At 44.9% G+C, this 12,500-nt stretch overlaps 1 long non-coding RNA gene across 3 annotated transcripts in view; it reads left to right on the top strand.

Moving 5' to 3' along the window:
- LOC127001685 (uncharacterized) overlaps positions 1-12,500 on the top strand; it is a 397,327-nt gene that overhangs the window by 76 nt on the left and 384,751 nt on the right. For all 3 annotated transcript variants that reach the window (XR_007755401.1, XR_007755402.1, XR_007755400.1), the window contains exon 1: positions 1-69. This exon is cut by the window's left edge. This is a non-coding gene — a long non-coding RNA (uncharacterized LOC127001685). The remainder of the gene's footprint in view (positions 70-12,500) is intronic.

Genomic DNA, 12,500 nt, shown 5'->3' with positions numbered 1-12,500 from the left:
AACAACTCATTACAGTTTGAACTGACAGCGGAAGGCCTCTCCGCGCGTCCCTGGACCAACTGTTGACATGTAAGTATATTGTTTTCGATGTTTATATAGCACTCGCTTTATGCGTTTAGAGGCAAACACAAGATAAACAAACAGACAAGGCTATGTGATGCCGGTGTTTTGCAAAATCCCCAAACATAGGCTTGTGTTGACCAGCGGCACCGCCATCCTGACATACTAGAGGCACCGAACGGTCAAAACGATATATATTACAAGCAACAAAAGGGCTTTCACTGTCATTATGAACTTTTACAGTGCTAACACTCCTGAACCCATACGTTATAGCATTTATTCGTTATAGCACACAGTGAAACATGTATTAATGCGTAACGGTTCCCGGCCCACAGCCAAGACCTGAGCCACCACCCAACACGGTAAGGAGTGGTTGCATTAACTCGCCCGTTATCTCGTTTCCGACTCACACGTCATCGCCATTTTCACAACTGTTTTGATCCCTACGGTTTTGTTTCCTACAGCTTTTCAAGATGTTCGAAAGTTGTTAGTATTTGTGTACGACAACTTAACACGCTTTATTTCTTTTTTTAATATTGTAATGATCATTGATTCTGCTATAACAAGTCGTAAAATGAGGTGTTTTGGCTGATTACCTACCTCAATTACGCAGCTACACACACACACACACACACACTCGCGCTCACACACACACACACACACACACACACACACACACACACACTCGCGGTCACACACACACACACACACACACACACACACACACACACACAGATAAATACAGGAATAGCCGAATAATAAAAGGGAGGGAGTAAACATCAAAGGGTACGGACGAAATAGAGGAGGAGGAGGAGGAGGAGGAGGAGGAGGAGGAGGAGGAGGAGGAGGAGGAGGAGGGGAAGAAGAAGAAGGAAGAAGAGGAAGAGGAGGAGGAGGAGGAGGTTTGTATACTAATTCCAAAGTTACCCTATTGAGAGAGAGAGAGAGAGTTGAATCCTGCAAAATGTCCAAGACGAAAAAATAACATTTGAAGCATTAAAGGCGAGAACTAGAAACTAAATTATTAAAGAAAAAGATGAAGAATGAGGAAAGGAGAAACACAGGAGAGAGAACAGGTAGGAATGGATGAAAGAGGAAGCTCAAATAAAGAAAGTAAAAGAGGAAAGGCGATTGGAGAAGCGGATAAAGATGATGATAGGGTTGAGGTAGTAGATAGGAGTGGAGGAGAAAGGTAGGGAAGGAAAAGGAAGGATCGGATGAAGGGTTATAAGAGAAAAGGTGATTGGTGTGAAGTGGGTGAAAGTGAAGGGGTTGAGGTTAGCAAATAGGAGTGGAGGAGAGAGTTAGGGAAGTGGAAGATGATGTAAGGAAGGGAAGGAAAAGGAAGGATCGGATGAAGGGGTATAAGAGAAAAGGTGATTGGTGAAGTGGATGAAAGTGAAGAAGGGGTTGAGGTTTGCAAATAGGAGTGGAGGAGAGAGTTAGCGAAGTGGAAGATGATGTAAGGAAGGGAAGGAGAAGGATCAGATGAAGGGGTATAATAGAAAAGGTGATTGGTGTGAAGTGGGTGAAAATGAAGAAGGGGTTGAGGTTAGCAAATAGGAGTGGAGGAGAGAGTTAGGGAAGTGGAAGATGATGTAAGGAAGGGAAGGAAAAGGACGGATCGGATCGGATGAAGGGAAATAAGAGAAAGGAGTGGGGTAAAGTGAGAAGCGGTGAAGAAGCGGTTGGGGTTTGCAAATAGGAGTGGAGGGTGGAAGTTAGCGAAAGTGGAAAGGAATGTAAGGATGAAGGGTATAGGAGTGGAGGAGAGAGTTAGGGAAGTGGAAGATGACGGAAGGAGTGAAAGAGGGGAGGGGGCAAGGTAAGGGAGGTGGAGGGGTGACATCTCGCCCCCAACACCTGCACTTAGGCGTTGGTTCTTGGCAGTTTCACCTGAGACTCGTGACGGCTCATTATTACACGGCGAGGAGGAGGAGGAGGAGGCGGAGGAGAGAAATGGAGGGAGGTTGGAAGATGACGAAGACTGGGTGAGGAGGTGGGTAGAGAATGGAGGCAAGGAGGAGGAGGAGGGAGGGAAAAGAAGATGAAGGAGTACAGAAGATGGAGGTGAAGTGTCTGTGGAAGAAAGGCAAAAGAAGAGAAAAGAGAAAGAAAAGAAAGAAGATGAATTATAAGAAGAAAAATACATGAAACAAATATCTAGGAAAAAAATATTATGCTATGAAGGAGAACAGAAGAGAAAGGGGTAATGAAATGCGAAAGATGAAAGGGAAAAAAAAAGAAAACCCACAAGAGGTAGAAATGTAATGGGAAGAAAGAAGGAAGGGGAAAGAAAGAAATACAGGGAGTAAGAACAGACAATGGCGGCAAAGGGGGATGAGGAAGGATGGGTAAATAAAAGGGGGAAGGGAAAGGGTGAGTAATGGGAAAAATTAAATATGACAATGTGACAAGTATATGAACTACTACTACTACTACTACTACTACTACTACTACTACTACTACTACTACTACTACTTGTGTGCATCTATTTATCTCTCTATATATTAATCTATTTTCCTATCTATTTACATGTTATTCTATCACCCCTATCTTCACCTTCATCTATTCCATATTTATACCTCAATCAATCAGTCAGTCTGTCTTTTTATCTATACATCTCTCTCCATTTATCTTATCAACTTATTTGTCCATCCATCTGCCTGTCTCTCTACCTAATCTCTATATCTACCTGTCCAACTAATAATCTACCTGTCATTGTATGTCCTATCCATCCTTCATAACCACATGCAGTCTTATAGAACAGGAGGGCTGATTCAATACTCACCTCCTCTTCCTTTTCCTCCACCTCAGAATTCACTCACTCACTCACTCACTCACTCACTCACTCAGTTCAATTCCTCAACCTTCCCTCATCTTTCTTCCTCACCCCACGCACGCAACCTCACCACCTTCTCCTCCCTCTCCTCTCCTCCGTCTCTCTCTCCCTCTCCCTCTCCCAGTGACTATTCTGGTAGCGGGTGGTGGCGGTGGTGGCGGGGGGGGGGGGGGGGGGGGGGAGTGGTGGCATCGGCATTGTTTCAAGTGTGTTGGGGGAAGCCACGGTGTTAAGAGGGAAAGAGTGCGTGCGTTTGTGTGTGTGTGTGTGTGTGTGTGTGTGTGTGTGTGTGTGTGTGTGTGTGTGTGTGTGTGTGTGAAGCCTCGTTTGATATACCGATGCTAAATTTCTTTTGTTTGTTGCAATAGTGAAGATACGATTTTGCTTTTCCCCTTTTCTTTCTTTCTCTCTTTCTTTCTCTCTCTCTCTCTCTCTCTCTCTCTCTCTCTCTCTCTCTCTCTCTCTCTCTCTCTCTCTCTCTCTCTCTCTCTCTCTCTCTCTCTCTCTCTCTCTCTCTCTCTCTCTCTCTCTCTCTCTCTCTCTCTCTCTCTCTTCGTCCCTAACTTGTTTCACCCCTTCCTCCTTCCTTCCTTCCTTCCTGTGTTGATATACGTTACTTTTTCCGTATATCCTTCTTCCTTCCCTCATCTATCCTTTTTTTTCTCTTGTCTCTTCAGTTTCATTCACTCATTCTCCTTTCCTTCGTTTTCCTTTCTTCCATCCCTTTTTACCTTCATTTTCCTCCTTTTTATATTCACTTTATTGGATTGTACTTTATATTTTTTTTGTTATTTCTTCCATCATTCTATCCTTCAATTTTTTTATATATATGTTCTTCCTGTCATAATTTTCTCCCTTCCCTTCTTCAATGTTCGTCCTTATTAATTTTCCTCTAACTTGTTCAACCTCAGTCTTTTTTTGCTTTCATCCTTCTCATTTATTGTGGCTCTATCGTGAATGCAATCTCTTTAATCTTTTTTTTTTTCTTTAACTGTTTATTTTAATGCCGATTCACATATGTAGTACAGTCTCTCTCTCTCTCTCTCTCTCTCTCTCTCTCTCTCTCTCTCTCTCTCTCTCTCTCTCTCTCTCTCTCTCTCTCTCTCTCTCTCTCTCTCTCTCTCTCTCTCTCTCTCTCTCTCTCTCTCGTTCTTTTCTTTTTGTCTTTCTCTTTTTCATTCTTTCTATCGTTCTTTCTTTGTCTTTCTTTCTTTCGTTCTCTCTCTCTCTCTCTCTCTCTCTCTCTCTCTCTCTCTCTCTCTCTCTCTCTCTCTCTCTCTCTCTCTCTCTCTCTCTCTCTCTCTCTCTCTCTCTCTCTCTCTCTCTCTCTCTCTCTCTCTCTCTCTCTCTCTCGTTCTTTTCTTTCTCTTCTCTCTTTCATTCTCTCTCTCTCTCTCTCTCTCTCTCTCTCTCTCTCTCTCTCTCTCTCTCTCTCTCTCTCTCTCTCTCTCTCTCTCTCTCTCTCTCTCTCTCTCTCTCTCTCTCTCTCTCTCTCTCTCTCTCTCTCTCTCTCTCTCTCTCTCTCTCTCTCTCAACGGGATTTATGGCGAGTGTTGTTTGTCTGTTTATCGTTCCTGTTGTTGTTTCCTGTGAAGTGTGATTGATGCTCTTTCTTTCCCTTCCTCCCTCTCTTACAACCTACTTTATTTTTCATCCTGCTGTCACATCTACTTAATTTATCATTTTGAACCCTTTTTTCCCCGTCTCTTTAAATCTCTCTCCCTTTCCCTCTCTCCCTCTCTTCTCCATCTTTCTATTCCACCTTGTATGTCTCTACGTCTTTCTTCTTTCCTTCTCCTTTTCTCGGCTTCATCCTCCGTCTCCTTTTCCATAATTATTGTCCTCTTATATCTTCTGCTTTTCCTCTTATTTTGCTCCATTTTGCTCTATTCTTCCTCGTCTTATGTTCACCCAAGTTCATGCTCTATTTTATGGTTTTGTTTATTATTGTGTTTTATCGTTTAATTTGACTTTTTAATCGCTATTCATGTTTATATTTCATCCAGTCACTAGTTTGGGTTCTCTATCGCTGTTTGGTTGTTTGTTTTCTCTCTCTCTCTCTCTCTCTCTCTCTCTCTCTCTCTCTCTCTCTCTCTCTCTCTCTCTCTCTCTCTCTCTCTCTCTCTCTCTCTCTCTCTCTCTCTCTCTCTCTCTCTCTCTCTCATTCTTCCTTTCGTTTTCTTTCTTTGTCTTCTCTCTCTCTCTCTCTCATTCTTTCTTTCGTTTTCTTTCTTTGTCTCTCTCTCTCTCTCTCTCTCTCTCTCTCTCTCTCTCTCTCTCTCTCTCTCTCTCTCTCTCTCTCTCTCTCTCTCTCTCTCTCTCTCTCTCTCTCTCTCTCTCTCTCTCTCTCTCTCTCTCTCTCTCTCTCTCTCTCTCTCTCTCTCTCTCTCTCTCTCTCTCTCTCTCTCTCTCTCTCTCTCACATCATGTTTATTCCTCCTTTATTTTCTTTACTGTGGCTTTCTCGTCCCTTTTCTCCTCACTCCACTTTTTTAACTTTTTCTTCTTCTTTTTTTATCTTCTTTATCAAATCTTCTTTTTCGCAGCCACATCATACATATTCCCTTTTTCTTTTCTTTTATCTCTTCCCTTCTTCTTTTTATTACTTCTCATATGTTTTATTTATTTTTTTCTGCACTGTATACCACCATGACCATCTTCCTTATTTCATCTTCTTCCTTTTACTAGTTATGTTGTTTATTTATTTATTTTTTTCATTATATTTTTTCTCATCCCTTTTCATCTCTTTTCATATGCATATCCACTTTTCCTTTCCCATCATCATTGTCCCCTTTCCACTTTCCTTGCTTTTCTTCTCTTATTTATCCACTTTTTTTTCGTTTGCCCTCATTCTCATTCACTTGTCTTCACCTCCCCTTAAAACTTGACCTTTATTCTCCTTACTATCCATTATTTTCCTTATTTTGTCTTCTTTCTTTTCTTTTGGACCACGATTCTCCCTCCCTTATTATCCTCCACCTTTGCATCCTCTCTTCCACACCTCCACACCTGCTTGCCTTGTCTTCCACACCTTTATCCACCTTTTCTCTATCTTCCCTAACCCAATCCACTGTTTTATTATCCTTCCTGCTCTTCACTCTCCCGCTAATCTAATCTTCCTCTCCCAACTCCGTATCTTTACCCTCCATCTTCTGCTCCTCCTCCTCCTCCTCCTCCTTTCGTCTCCTCCAGTCTCATTCTTCTCTCGTCCTTCTCCATCTCTTCTTCTTCTTGCCTACCTGTTCCTCCCACTCCTATTCTGTGAGAGTGAAATGGATGGGAGGTGAGAGCGTGAGGAAGAGAAGGCAGAAGAGTAGGAGGAAGTTGAAGAAATAAGAGGAAAAGGACGAGAAGGTGACGGGAAGGTGTACGTAGATGAGGAGAATGAAGGAAAAAAATAGGAATGAAAATGATGAGAGTATGAAATGAAGGTGTACGGAGAAGAGGAAGAAGAGCAAGAAGAAGAGGTAGAAGAAATGGGAAGGAAAAGAATGAGGGAATGAGATGAATGTGTACGAAGATGAAGAAGAGGAAATAGAAGAAAAAAGGAGGGAAAAGGATGAGAGAATGAGGTGGAAGTGTGCGAAGATGAAGAAGAGGAAATAGAAGAAAAAAGGAGGGAAAAGGATGAGAGAATGAGGTGGAAGTGTACGAAGATGAAGAAGAGGCAATAGAAGAAAAAAGGAGGGAAAAGGATGAGAGAATGAGGTGGAAGTGTGCGAAAATGAGGAAGACGAAATAGAAGAAAAAAGGAGGGAAAAGGATGAGAGAATGAGGCGAAGGTGTACGAAGATGAGGAAAAAGTAAAAAAAAATAATGAAAATGAGGAGAGAATGAGATGAAAGTGTACGAAGATAAGTAAAAAAATAAAAATAAAATAAGAGATGACATGAAGGTGTAAGAAATTGAGGAAGATGAAGCAAAAAAATAAAAATGGAAAATAATAACGTGAGGTGAAGGTGTGCGAAGAGGAAAAAAAATAGCTCGAGGAGGAGGAGGAGGAGGAGGAGGTGTTCATTCCCCTCACTGGTCACGTGGGGGTGGGGGGGACGGGGGGGGGGTCACACGAGGGGTCAGGCGGGGGTCGGGCGGACACGTGCAGTCATTTCAATCGGGTTATGAAGCGGTGAGGGGAAAAGGGGGGAGGGGGGAAGGGAGGGAGGTGGGAGTGGAGGGGGTGGGGGAGGGAGGGAGTGAGGGAGCCTTTATTGCCCCAGCTTCGAAGGAAAATTTATAGCGTTTAAGAAGGGTCCTCCTCCTCCTCCTCCTCCTCCTTCTCCTTCTCCTCCTCCTCTTCCTCCTCCTCCTCCTCCTCCTGCTGTGTACCTTGAGTGTCTTAAGTCTCTCTCTCTCTCTCTCTCTCTCTCTCTCTCTCTCTCTCTCTCTCTCTCTCTCTCTCTCTCTCTCTCTCTCTCTCTCTCTCTCTCTCTCTCTCTCTCTCTCTCTCTCTCTCGCACCACTTGAGAGAGAGAGAGAAAAGAAGAAACGAGGGAAGTGGAAAGTTGATTTGCGTTCTGACAGGTTAGGGAAAAACATGTTGGTTTCGTTTTCTACAGGGGTCTCTCTCTCTCTCTCTCTCTCTCTCTCTCTCTCTCTCTCTCTCTCTCTCTCTCTCTCTCTCTCTCTCTCTCTCTCTCTCTCTCTCTCTCTCTCTCTCTCTCTCTCTCTCTCTCTCTCTCTCTCTCTCTCTCTCTCTCTCTCTCTCCTTCCTTGTTTTTCTTCTCTTTTTCTCATAGTTAACCCTTCATCCCTCTTTCCCCTTTTTCTTCCCCCTCCCCCCCCCCCCTTTCCTTCACTTTGCTCTGTCTCTCTTTTCCTCCATAACTTTTTCCCCCCTCAGCCAACGGTCCATAGAACATAATCTATTTTTTTTATTTTCACTTTATTTAATCATCTTTTCCATCCAGTTATATCTTCATCCTCTGCTCCTTCATCTCATTTTGTCAACGATTAATTTATTCTTTAGTTCTTATCCATATTTCCTATTCCGTCTCGTCCTTCTTCTTTTTCTGATTTTGTCCTTCTCTTCTGTTGTTTTCCTCGTCCTCCTCTCCTCTTTATTACATATTTCCTCTTCTTCTAATGGTTCCTTCTTTTCATGTACGTCATCATCCTTCTCCTACCTTTATTTTTCCTCTTTTCATAACCTTCGTCTCGTCTTCCTTTCCTTCCTGATTTTATGCTCCTCCTTTTCTATTGCTTTCCTCGTCCTATTCCTTCTTTCCTCTGTATTTTCTATTTCCTCCTCTTCCTATGGTTCCTCCTCCTCATGTACATCCTCCTCCTCTCTTCTCCTTCCACCTCTATTCTCCCTCCCTCCATAACTTTGCATCTTCTTTAGTGTCTCATCTCCCTCGCAGCCCTTCCCTCGTATATCATCTCTCCTCCCACCTTATTTCTTGCGTCCCTTCCCGCGCCATCATCTCACTACATCATCTTTCGCACTATATTCGTGTCTTCCTCCTCCTCCTCACTCTCCTCTTCCTGTTTCTCCTCCTTCATCCAAGCTTTTCATCTTTTGCTTCACATCTCTTTCTTCACTCTTAAAAACACCATCGTTCGACTACATTCTGTCCTCTTCCTCTTCCTCTTACCACACTCCCACTCCTCTTCCTTTTGCTATCTCTCTTTCTCTCTCTTCTTTATCCTCCTCTGGCATCATCCTCTTCCTTCTGTTGTTGCCTCCTCCTCCTCCTCCTCCTCCTCCTCTTCCTCTTATTCCTTCTATTCCGCTTCATCCACTGTCTTCTTTCTTCTTTTTGTTACCTCTTTCTTTATCCTCCTTCCACATCTACCTTTTCCCTCTGTTGCTACCTCTTCCTCCTCCTCCTCCTCCTCCTCTTATTCCTTCTTTTCCCCTTCATGAACAATCTACTTTCTTATTATCATTACTTCTCTATATTCTCTTCTCACATCTACCGTTTCCTTTTGTTCTTACCTTCTCCTCCTCCTCTTCTTCCTTCTCTTCCTCTTCATCCACCGTCTTCTTTGCTGTGCCGCTACCCTGTCCCCTTCCTCCTCCCCCCCTTCCTTTCTTCTCGCAGTGCAAACAATAAGGTCTCACTCCCCGTCCGTCATCTTAGCTCATCTCACGCCCGGGACCTGTCAGCGAGTGTTGGTTCAAGTTTTTCCCGTGTTGACAAGTTATTTCAGCCGTATTTATATAAGGCATGGCCCGGGCGGCTCGTGGGGTCTGATCTGAGGAGGCACTATCTTTGGCATTGTTCTGCGGGGTGCCTCGAGTGGCATTATACTTCTCCGCGTCAGTGGCACCGCGCTGTGTCTTTATGCTCTACTGGTGTTGGTGTGTTGGTTGTTGGTTGGTGGTGGTGATGGTTGGTGGTGGTGGGTGGGGGTGATGCTGAGTAGTTTTTGTGCTTTGATATCGTTGTTGTTCTGTGTTTTGTTGATGTTGTATGTGTGTGTGTGTGTGTGTGTGTGTGTGTGTCTGAGTAGGTGCGGTGACGTGTGTGTGGAAGATTGTGTGGGTGGGGTACGGTTTATGTGTGTGTGTGTGTTTTTGCTTGTTTGTTTGTTTGTTTGTTTGTCTCGTAGCTGATAATGGGGTGCCGGAAGCCTGGTTTTGCGGCGGCGGCGGCGGTGGTGGCGTCAACGATCAGCTGATGATGTAAACACGAGAATTCTGTGACTTCTTGGCGATGGGCCGAGGAGGAGGCGGAGGAGGAGGAGGAGGAGGAGGAGGAGGAGGAGGAGGAGGTTGGGGAAGCGGTTCTCTCAGGCTGAGGTTTGGCAGTCGTGTCTTTGTATGTTAAGGAGACGAGAGGCAAATTGAGTGAGTCTCTTGCCTCTTCCTATTTTCCTCCATCCTCCTCATTTTCCTCCGCGTTTCCTCCTCCGGCACTTCTCTGTTTTATTCTCCGCTGATTCTTTACCTCCGTCTCGTCTAATTTTCTTCCCTCAGCGATGATGCTTGCCTGCCTGCCTTCATTCCTCTTCCTCCCTCTACTATACTATTTCTTTTTTCGTTGTGTTTCTTTCCCTCCGCCTCCTCCTTATAGTCATCATCGTCCTCCTCCTTCATCTCCTTCATCGTCCCGTTCTCGTTATTCCCCTGAACCTTCTATACCTCCTCTTCCTCTTTATCGTCCACCTCTTCCACTGTGTATTTTTCATCTAGCTTCCTTACCCACACCCAACACACGCACAAAAACCAACGGAAAAGTGCATACGGTATAGTTTGCATATGTCCAGAAAAACTTATTAATTAGAGAATATCACTAAATGTTATCCTTACGAAGTGGCCCCCTGTTTGTGTGTTGGGGGGAGATATAGGTGTGTGTGTGTGTGTGTGTGTGTGTGTGTGTGTGTGTGTGTGTGTGTGTGTGTGTGTGTGTGTGTGTGTCCCCTTCCTCCCCCTTCCTGTCACCACTGAACACAAGGGAAAACAGGAATTCATAATCGCGCTGCTGAGAGACGAGCGGCAACAAGTAGCAGGTACAAGAAGTGTTTCCTAGAAGTTAGCAAAGAAGCGGAAGACCAAATGGGTTTCGAAGAGCGAACCATTAGCGGCCCTTGGAAAGGTGATGACAGGTGGGGGCGGGGCGGAAGAAGGAGGGGGATGAACTGGGGAAAGGAAGGGAATGCATGAGAAGGGGGAAACGGGGGAAAGGGGAGGCATGTGAAGGGGAAAGAGGGAGGGGATGCTTGTGAAGTGACGGGTAGCAAAGAATTGTGTACGGTAGCGTTGTGGATGACGATGAAAATAGATGATGTTTGTTCGTGTTTTTAAGAGTAAAGTGGAAAGAGTTAATGAAGAGAAGGGAAATAGCAGAGGAATAAGAGTCAATGAAATAAGTGGATAAGAGAGAGGAGGGAGATATAGGAGGAATGGAAAAGGGAGATGCAGGAGTAGGAATTGGGTGGGCGATAAAGTACACACACACACACACACACACACACACACACACACACACACACACACACACTAAGGGGATGTCAGATTATTGTTCGTCTGATATAAAGTTAAAGTGAAGGCGACAGAAGACGAGAAGGAAACAAGGAAACAGGAAAGAGTAGGCAACAACAAGAATCATGGCAAACAACCCATTCACCTGGTGTAGTCTGCTGTTCTGATAGTGACGGTTGTTAGCGTTAGAGAAGGAAGAGGATGATAGAGAGAAGATAGCGGAGGAAGAGCGTTAGAGAGATAGGAAGATAGTGTACGATACGGGTCTGACACTCTTCCCTTCGCCCCTTATTGCTCTTTCTTCCCTTCCTCTTCACCTTTCTTTTCCGTCCTGTTGCAGATGATGACGTATAGAAAAAAAAAGGGAGAGAGAGAGAATGTGTGTGTGTGTGTGTGTGTGTGTGTGTGTGTGTGTGTGTGTGTGTGTGTGTGTTTAGGTGCTGTCTGTAGTGCCAGTTGGGTTTCTTGAAGGACCTCTTCGACGACTCCAGCCCGTTAGTGGCGCAGGCGAATTCTATTTATAGTGACTGCCGTGATATATGACTCTTGCTTGGCCCATGCTGCCCCCCGGTGCTCCTCTTGACCGAAGTCGCTGAAGTTAGTGTTGGTTGAAGATCTAGGCAGCATGTGGGTACTCATCCGCTACTCGGCGATGGTTTGAAAAATCAGCGTGTTTCGGTGGGACTCAACCAATGTCCAAGGGCTCACCACGTCCACACGCTGACCACTCGGCCACCGCCTCCCCGAAGTGTGTGTGTGTGTGTGTGTGTGTGTGTGTGTGTGTGTGTGTGTGTGTGTGTGTGTGTGTGTGTGTGTAGGGTACGAAAAAAGCAGGTGTATGTAGACAAATAAGGGCGTGAAACAGGTGAGCGTCCCGATGCGGCAGGTGTGTCCGTGTTTACACATAGGACTCAGAACAGAGGGTGACAGGTGTAAAGAGAGAGAGTGCCAAGAGCCACGGAGAGACAGACGAGGTGATGTCCTGCTCCTCTGTGTAGACGCCGCTCCGTCACTTCGCTATATTTAGTGTCACATGAAAGAAAATAATCCCGCGGCGCGTTGTGTGCGCGCGGCGCCGTGACTGCGGGACTTACGTAACAGCGTGGCGTGACGCGCCGTGCCTGTGTGTTCCGAGTGTGTTGCGTCGAGGTGTGGGCGCGGGGGTGTTACGGACGTGTGCAGCAGTGTTGGACGATGAAAAGTAATGGTCCTGTATCATGTCCAAATACACACACACACACACACACACACACACACACACACACACACAGAGAGAGAGAGAGAGTTTTATTATTTCTTATGTGCATGTCAAATATTTTTTTTTTTTTTTGCCAGGAGAAAATAAGGTTTGGCGTGCTTCAAGCCAAAAAAACTCATGAATTACGTGTGCCGAGAACACCGCCTCTAAAATGGCTTCGTTCTGAGCAAGAGCCTCAGCAATTAATGACGCGAAGAAAACAAAACCTTCCCCACATTTTCCGGCGCCGGACGGCCACTCAGTAATCTAATAAGTCACACAGAGTTTTATGTGTACAGCGGCCGTGGAAACAAGTTGCGCCAAAGCTAAAAAGACAAGACTAATTAATTTCCGAAATTATTTAGCAAAGCCATTTATACATTCTGTGGAGGGCATCCTCCAGAGGCGAAAAATCTTGGGTAGAAAAAACACACC

Source organism: Eriocheir sinensis, chromosome 21, assembly GCF_024679095.1.
Source record: "Eriocheir sinensis breed Jianghai 21 chromosome 21, ASM2467909v1, whole genome shotgun sequence".
NCBI lineage: Eukaryota > Metazoa > Arthropoda > Malacostraca > Decapoda > Varunidae > Eriocheir > Eriocheir sinensis.
This window is presented reverse-complemented; position numbering and strand designations above follow the sequence as displayed.